This window comes from Elephantulus edwardii, unplaced genomic scaffold (genome assembly GCF_000299155.1).
Source record: "Elephantulus edwardii isolate Elephantulus edwardi_28Jun2011 unplaced genomic scaffold, EleEdw1.0 scaffold00406, whole genome shotgun sequence".
NCBI classification, from domain to species: domain Eukaryota; kingdom Metazoa; phylum Chordata; class Mammalia; order Macroscelidea; family Macroscelididae; genus Elephantulus; species Elephantulus edwardii.
Window position 1 is genome coordinate 1,071,276 of NW_006400156.1, and position 9,693 is coordinate 1,080,968.

Consider the following 9,693-nt stretch of genomic DNA (forward strand, 5'->3'; position numbering starts at 1 on the left):
AACCACTTGGCCAACTGACTGGAAGAGATCTATATTTGCTCCCATCTCAAAGAAGGATGACCCAACAGAGTTTGGAAACTATAGAACAGTATCATTGATTTCACATGCAAGCAAGATTCTACTGAAGATTATCCAGAAACGACTGGAACAGCACATCAGCAGAGAACTGTCAGAAGTCCAGGCTTGATTTAACATATATTATGAAATATCATAAGTTGTCTGTTAAGTTGCTATAAAACACATTATGAAATATGATTGCTGTGGAAAATATTACAATGAATTTAATGTTTAAGTATAAAAATAAGAATATTTGTGAAGAAAATATACTAACAGTTTAACATGCCTAAGTAGGCCTCTTAGAACGGCTTAGAGCCCTACTGACCACAGAAGGTACAAACCCTTGATAAGGGAATGTAACTGGTAATAACTTGTCTGTAATCCTGATAAGGGAATATAACTTTTTACTGGCTATTTTGCTAAGAGAATATAACTTGTAAATTTTAGAATAAGAAATATATTTGGAATATGCTATATGTTAGAAATAAGAAATATGTTAATAACTTGCTATGTTGTTGTTGTTGTTATGTGCCGTCGAGTCGCCTGTAGGTTACAAATAAAATAAGAAATATGTTAGGAATCTTCTATGTTATGTGTGAGAAATAAAATAAGAAGTATATTAGGAACTTGTTATGTTATATGTTAGAAATAAAAATAAGGAATATGTTAAGAACTTGCTATGTTATATGCTGAAAAAATGTTAGTGATTTGCTGTTTGAAATTAAGAATATTTGTGAAAACATACTAAATAGTTGGCATGCCCAAACAAGCCTCTTAGTGGCCCTGGGACCCTTCTGACAACAATAGGTGCTGACCCTTGATAAGGAGATATGACTGGTTACTGCAATGTTGCCAAGGAAGCACAACTAGTATTGAACATGATGGATCAAACTCATATTGTTATTCAACATGTCCCAGCATGCCCCACTTGCCACACCATAATGCAAATTGGCTAAGCCAGAGAGTAGATAAAACTCTGGCTGTGCCCAGAAAATCTCTCTCTGCACTTCACAATGAGCTGAACCCTGAAGATTCAAAGCCACTTTTTAGAGCCAAAGACCTAAAGACTCTTTTCAGAGCTAAGAACTCTGGCCTACACTGATGGATATGAGCTGCTGAGACAGTTGAGGATTCTGTCCACACTGATGGACCCTGGCTACATCATGGACCCTGGTTATATCAAACTGCTGAAGTAGCCGAGAAACCCCCCAACTGCACCAATGATCATGAGAGGCAAAAGAAGGAGATGAGTTGGCATCCCAAGGTGAGTGAGTGTTCCCCACTGTTGATGAATCAATATGTTGTGATGAATTTATGAATTGCAATGTAGATAAATTTCAATTAACCATTTAATGCTTGCTATAAATTTATGAATCAATATGTTATGGTAAATTTATGAATTATACTGTAGAAGAATTGCAATTATTCCTATGAATGGATTTATTAAAGAATCAATACATTTAAATTGGCTTTTGTAATATGTCTATGAGTAATTAATTAAGGCTCAAGGCTCATGACAGGTATGCAAAGTGCCAACTTTACCCTACATCAGATGCTAAACCGCTTGTTCCAGATAATCAGAGTACAGGCTCCTCATTTCCTTTTCTTCTTTTCCCTCATTTTCTTTTCTGTTTGCCCTTCTTACAAATGTGAATCTTTTACATCAACAACCCAATGTGGATCTACAAATGCATTGATATGAACAGCTCTTTGGAGTACTGTGAGGGACTCAGTCTTCCCCTGGAAACCTCCAAACCCTTACTATCAGATTCTACTTTTAATAAGCTTATCTTCAAGGCAGATCTTCCCTTTTAGTATTACAACTTAAGAAACGGACAAAGCCAGAATTTCCATACACTTTCCAAATCCTGTATCCAGTGCTCATTTATATAGAACATATTTTCATTCCTCCCCTTCAATCTTTTAAATTGATTCACAAAGAATAAGCCTTACACACTGTCCTTTATTCATATCTATTCTACCACACACAATCCAATACGCACACTGTTCTTCATACAATTAACTACCACTTTATTTATGTCTTTTACTGCACTGTTCTCCTAAGACCCCACTGATCGTCTCTCCTATTTTTCCCCCCATCAGCCTCCAACAGAGAGATAATCCCAGTGGACATCTCTCCTCCCTTTTCTGCTCTTCCCTTTATTGTATGTTTGTTTAATTGCACACAATAGGTTAGTTGCTTTTAATTTCACTCATATGCATTGTATTATACATAATCTTTTATCTGCACCATGATACATAGAACTATTTTCATACACTGTACTTTTTACAACCACCAGATCTATATCTAATACCATACCATCTCTTGAAGTCTCCATTAAATTCTTCCTATTTCTTCACCCCACCTCCATAGCTACCTACTAAACTCTGTTATCCTAGTGATTTGCATATTCCCTTCCCCCTCTCACATTTCTCTTTTCCTTTCACCTTTTGGACATTTATACACATCTTACTAGTGAACCTTCTAATTTTGTAACAATGATCCTATGCAATACTGAGTTAGTTCACACAACAGTGCTTTTTAGGCTCTTTCATTTTGTATAATATTTTATAAAATCTTTAGTCAGTGCTGCATAGTGGTCCATTGTGTGAATTAATAACAATTTCTCAATTCATTCATTTACTGATGGACATTTGAGGCTGTTACTATTTGTTACTGTGAATAATGCTGCTATAAATATAGGCATACATACCTCTGTTCCTGTGTCAGTTTTAACTTCCTTGTGGTATATTTCTAGGAGTATAATAGGTGGATTGTATGGAATATCTATGTTCATCTTTTTTTGAGGAAATGTTAAACTGCCTTCCAGAATGGCTGTACCATCCTTTGAGTTGTTTGATTATAAAAAAATCTGCTTTTAGTCACTATTTTGTTGAGCAAATCCATTTATTTTATTTAACATATGTGAGAATTTCACACCCATAAACTATATTATCTCAAATATAAATTTCTCTTATAGCTAAATATGTTCATATAGCAATAATAATGGATATTATTTTTATGGCCTAATATGTTCTGCTGTTGTTGTTGTTGTGCTGTCAGGTTGACTGTGACTCAAAGCCACCCCGATGATATACAATAAATAACTCTTGAGCCTGCCCTGTCTTGAGCTAGCCTCGCTTATTCCATGCAACACACCTACCTCCATACCCCAGTTACTATATCAATCCATTTCATCCAAGGTTTTCCTCTCCTGTCCCTCCACCTTTTGAAGCATGATGTTCCTCTCCAAGGACTAGTCCCTCTGGGCATGTGCCCAAAGTATGTGAGATGGAGCTTCAAAAAATTACCCTCCAATGAGAAACTTTGTTTCACACTCTCAAAGAGAGACCTATTTGTATCTTGGGAGCCCATGGTCTCTTATCCAACTCCATGGTACATTCAAGATTCTTCTCTAGCATCACAACTAAAGACATCAATTATTTTTCTGTCACCCTTAGTAATTATTCAACTCTCTGATGCATAGCAAATAATTGTGACGGCCATGTTCTGGATCAGGCACACATTAGTCTCTAGACTGACATTGTTGCTTCTCATTACTCTAGAGATTCCTGTGCACAGACTTTCTCAGTTCAATTCATCTTCTGACTTCAGGACTTCTGGTGCCAAGAATGTTGATTGTAGAGCTGAACAAGCTAAAATTGTTAACATCAATCTCTTCTCCATCTATCATGGAGTGGCTAATCGGCCCAATGGTAGGAATCTTTGTCTTCTTGCTGTTGAGCTTCAATCCATATTAGACTACAGTCCTTGACTTTCTACATTGAGTGCTTCAAGACTTCCTCAGTTTGGAAAGCAAGGTTGTGTCATCTACATAACAGATGCTTGTGTCATCTACATAACACAAGTTGTTGATGAGTCTTCCTCCAATCTGATATCACATTCTCCTCATAAAGCCCAGCCTGCCAAATGATCTGTTCTGCATATAGATTGAAAGGGTATGGAGACAGGATGCATCCCTGACATGCTCCTTTCCTGATTTTGAGCCATGAAATGTTTCCTTGCTCTGCTCTGAAGACTGCTTCCTGATGTGAGTATAGGTTTTACATGAGCACAATCAAATGTTCCAAAATTCCCATTCTCCTAAAAGTCATCCACAATTTGCTATGATTCACACAGTCAAATGCGTTTTTGTAGTGAATAAAACACAGACAGATATTCCTCTAGTACTCTGCTTTCTGCCAAGATACTTCTGATATTGGAATAATATCTCTAGTGCCAAGACCTCTTCTAAACACAGCTTGTATTTCTCTGGTAGTTCTCTGTTAATGTACTGTTTCAGTCATTTTTTTTTATAATAAGCTGGTAACTAATTTCTTTCATTGAATATCAGTGCCAAATGAGATACATCTACAATTATTCCACTGTCTGGATTTTAAAATAATCTGTTTTCTAAACCTCAGTAATCTATCAACTCTGCTGAAAAATCTGCAGTAAAAACAGCAATAGCACTTATAACGTGTCGTATTCGTTAAGGGATAATAATGTTTTCTTTTCACTATTGATCATGCATAAATGCAAAGAAAGCGAGCACTTTAATCTAAAATCCAAATTATATGCTGCATTCATAATTACTTTTTAAGGAAAACAATCAGTAGTATCTTCACTTAAATAAGGAAATGAAAACAGCCGTTGTGATGTAAAATATGCTTGTTGTTGTTGTTGTTGTTATGGGCCGTTGAGTCGCTTGCAACTCTTAGTGATCCTATGTACAATAGCATTAAACTTTGTTCTGTCCTGTGCCAATCTCATTGTCTCCAATACACTCATCCTGATTACCCCAGTCACCGAACCAATCCATCTCCTAGAGGACCTTCCCTTCCTGCACCTGCCCTCCACCTTCCCAAGCATGATGTCCTTCTCCAAGGACCTGTCTATCCTTATAACATGTCCAAAGTATGTCAGACGAAGCCTCAGAATCCTTGCCTCCAACGAGCAGCACAGTTTAACCCTCTCTAAGATGAATCTGTTTGTTTTCTTAGCAGCCCATGGTACCCTCAATACTATTCTACAACACCAAAGCTCAAAGGCATCAATTCTCCTCCTATCCTCCTTAATAATTGTCCAACTCTCTGATGAATAACAAGTGATTGCAAAGACCATAGCCTGTATCAGACGCATCTTAGTCTCCAGAGTGACACCTTTGCTCTTCACTGAGCCTCAATCCATACTGAAGGCTCAACATGGTTTGTAAAGCACATTTAGGAACTAAGCAAGTATTATGGTGAAGGAAGAAAGTTGAAACAATGACAAAGACACTGTTAAGATTTTTAGGATTAAACACCCAAGTTTATTGCTGCTTTGTTCACAATAGCAAAGAGTTGGAAAAAACCCAAGTGTCAATCAACAAATGAACAGATAGAGAAGCTGTGGTATATTCATACAATGGAATATTATGCAACACTGAAGAACAAAGAACTCATGACATATCATATAAAATGGGAGACCATGGAGGACATTAAGCTGAGTGAAATATTTCAGTCACAAAAAACGGTAAATACTGCATAATGCCACTATTATAGAATAGGACTGATGAGGAGGTTGGGGAAAAATAGAAGAAAAGAGGTAATAAATAATGTCCACAGCATTGAAGCAGATGAGGGAAACAACTGTATAAAAGAAATATATGATTAGGTATTATTGGCATGAAATGAGTCCAGAATAAGAGTTGCATAGTAAAGTGGTGTGTGTGTGTGTGGTCTGTATTACAATGAAAGAACATTTTTTCCCCCAAAGGAAATAAAAGACTGGGCGGTAGATGAGACAGAGAGGAAAATGTGCAATAGTGAATTAATGGAAATCCAAGTTCTTTATAAACTCACTGAAATTAAAAAAAAATAAAAAAGAAGAAGAATATCCCAAAACAGCAATAAAAATGAGTGTGCATATATCTGCTTGGGTGGCAGTTCTGGTCTCTTTAGAGTATATTCCCATTAGTGGAATTTCTGGATCAAATGGTAATTCTATTTCCAACTTTTTGGGAAAGTGCCATACTGCCTTGTATAGTTGTTGCACCATTTTACTCTCCCACCAACAGTGAACAAGGGTTCCAGTTTCTCCACAACCTCGCCAGCATTTGATGTTTGCTTCTCTGTGGTTTTTGCTATTCTTACTGGGGTAATATGATGTCTCATAATTATTTTGATTTGCATCTCTCTTAGAGCTAGGGATTTTGAACATTTATTCTTGTATTTGTTCGCCATCTGAATGTCTTCAATAAGAGCTGCATTGTAAGGTGGTCTGGTGGAGGATGAGGGACTATATAACAATGAAAAAATTTTTTTCCAAAGAAATAAATGAACTGGGGAGGGGGAGCAGGGAGGAAAATGTGCAACAATGAATGAATAGAAATCCAAATTCTTTATAAAATTTCATTAAAATCTTAGTTTAAAAAAATCTCAGATAAAATGTAAAAAATTACATTCTTAATTTTTTTAATCTTTTTAAAAATTTTCTGCTTTCTCTTTTTAAACAATAATGATTCTTAGGAAAATTAATAGTTCTACTTTACTTCACTACTAAACTAGACCATATTCCTTTTCATTATTGCAAAACAATACATCTTTGGTACACTTTCTCAGAATGTAGTCAGCAATGCTGTTGGTTTAAATGGAAAAGGAAACGGATTTGTTTAGGGTGACCCAAGGGTGTATAACTAGAAGAAATGACATGAGATGAAGCAAAAAAAAATCTAGGTTGTTCTTCAGATTGATGTCCTAACTCAAGTTTATTAGGTTGTACAACTTCTCTCTCCAGGGAAATGATAAAAGCCTCATTGTTTTAGTCACTAACAATTAACCAAGTGGAATACTCTAGGACATAGAATAAAAATAATCTTATAAGAATCAGGTGGAAGAGGTGATCTAACAGGACTTTTTCATCATTAATTTCCATAGTAGATGAACTAGTGATTGTGGCTGCAATTAGCACAGTTAAAATTAAAGAACAATTTCAATACTGCAGCTAGCTTTCCTGGAGCTAAAAAGCTTGGACTCAGTTCAACATAAAAACAAGGAGAGGAGGACTGAAGCCAAACCAAACTACAATAAACACACTTAGAATGGAAGAAAGAAAGAAATTCTAATGTTGTCAGTGCTACTATACATGGATGGCTCTTTGGTTCTTTTTGTTCTTTTTTTTTTTTTTTTGGTTGCTTTACAAAAGAAACTTTGGTGGCAGTCCCAGTATTATTTTTTTTTTCACTCATGCATCATCCTAATTCATTGATTTATTTCCAAGTTCAAGGATAATAAGTGTTTGGAGAGTTTTAGGCTTGGCTCTCTCTCTCTCTTGTTAGTCACTTGAATTGTGTCCATGTCTTCAACCTTCTCATTTGTATGTCATTTTATCAAATATGTTCTAAAATATACAAAATGAACAGAACAATTCCCAGCAATATTTGGAAAATAAGACTGTCCACAACAATGAAATACTAAAATTTAACTTTCTGAATTCTTTAGTAGCTGTCTATATGATACTTTTTACCATCATTTATCTTAGTCAGATGTTTGTGCATGATAAGCACTTTTAACATGTAAAATAAAAAAGAAAACACAAACTCTTTTATTATAGTTAATATTTAAAAGTATTGAAAAATAAAAATGAGTGGACCATATAATTGGAATAGACCATATAATTGTTTCGGTTTTGTTTTTTTGTGTGTGTGACAAGCATTTTATCTAAGCAAAATGAACTCTTACTTGGCAAAGATAAAATTTTCTTAAGGAAAAGAAAACATGCTAGCAATAGTCTGTTCCAGAAATGTTATATTAGAATTCGATCATATTTTTGAAAGAGATAAAAGGAGTGAAGTTGGTTGTACTTTTTTATACACACACACACACAGATTGGCCACATTTTCCTTAATTTTCAAATAAATTACTTTTTAAAAAATTCTTCAAGTTATTGAAATGCTCTAGTCTCTGCCTTCAAAAAGCATTCAATCTAATGAATGGAAGGAGGTATACATATAGACTGAACATCACATCAACGGTGTTCAAAAAATAGAAAATTATTCAAAGAAAAATTTACTATATCTAGATGATTCATGACAGAGTCATTCTTGTGTATGTGTGTGTGCATGCATTCGCACAGTGTACATTATTCTTTTGCATAATAAAAGTTACGTTTTTCTGTAGGGACATATTTTAGGAATTCATGGTGATGAGGGAAAATGAAATAATGAGAAAAAGATTTTAATATTAATTAATCCATTGACAATAGAAAGTCATTAATACATTGCTCACTTGTTTACTGAGTACTACTATTACCACATATGCATACAGAGGAAAAAACTTTAGTGGACATAATGCAATAAGAAAGATTATTGAAGCTGTAGAGATAAGTTAAAAGGATAGTGAAACAGCCCCCCCAAAAAAGAGAAAAGGTTATTTATTGATTGCTTGCTTGCTTGCTTCCAAATTCTGTCTTGCCAATTGAATGTATACCTTGGAAACAAACAAACAAACAAAAACTCCCCTTCAAATAATTATTTAAAAATAAATTAAGAAAACTCTAGAAAATATAGCCACATTGTAACAGAGTCCTTTTATTATTATAAAAAGGAGATAATGTATGATTGAGTAGAATATGTAAAAGACAGTTTATCTTATGCATTCATGATAAGATGAGTACAATAATAACCTTGGAAAAATCAGGTACAAGCAGAAACAAGACAGAGCTTGAAAGGAAAACAAATGGAAGCAGAAACCACCCTGTCATCTAAAGCACTGAGTATAAAATTGGCCTGAGGAATTTCTTCTGCTCTGTGAACTTATCTAAGGGCAAAAGTGGGAGACAGTGTTTTCACTTACCTAATATTAGCTTAGGGACCTGAAGAGGCAAAGCTTAGAAGACCACAGGGAAAGCTTTTACAGAAAGCAGCATCATTCATATCAAAAAAGAGCACCTCAAAAAAGTTCTTCTGAAGAAAGAAAAATACATTTTTCTTTATCTGCTTTTAAGTTTTTTCAACCATGTTTTCTCTGATGGCAGAATCATGAGTAGAGGAATTTGAACATTCACATCATAGGCTATCTCATGTAGCCATGGACATGCATCTAAGCATTTTTTAAGTTCTCTTGAGAGTTTTTTCTATTTATTTTTTAATGTAGTTAAGGTTTACAAAGGTATTTGTTTCATTAATTCATTTATACACTTAATAATTTTAAACTCTCTATTTCTATAGATTACCTTTAGCTCAAACCTTTTTTATTATTTTTAAAGAATTTGCTCTAAATTTGATGTATTATTTTAAATAAATGTTTAAATTCAACTTGATCACAAATACTGTATCTTTGTCCATTTATGTTACTACATATTGACCTTGACTGTAGAGAAAACTCTACATCAATCTTATTGTTGGAAATATCAACATCCATCATATCTTTCTACAATTGCTATTGTTGTTTGTTATGTCCAGTCAAATTGACTATAACTTAGTGACCCCATGCACAGGAGTTCTGAACCCTGCTCTATCTTGAGCCAATCTTACTTTCTCAGACACACTTATCCTCATTACTCCATTTATTGTGTCAATCAATCTCGTCTGTGGTTTTATTCTGCTGCACAAGGAGCACATTTGTTTCAGCCTCTCCAGGACAGTTCATGGTATG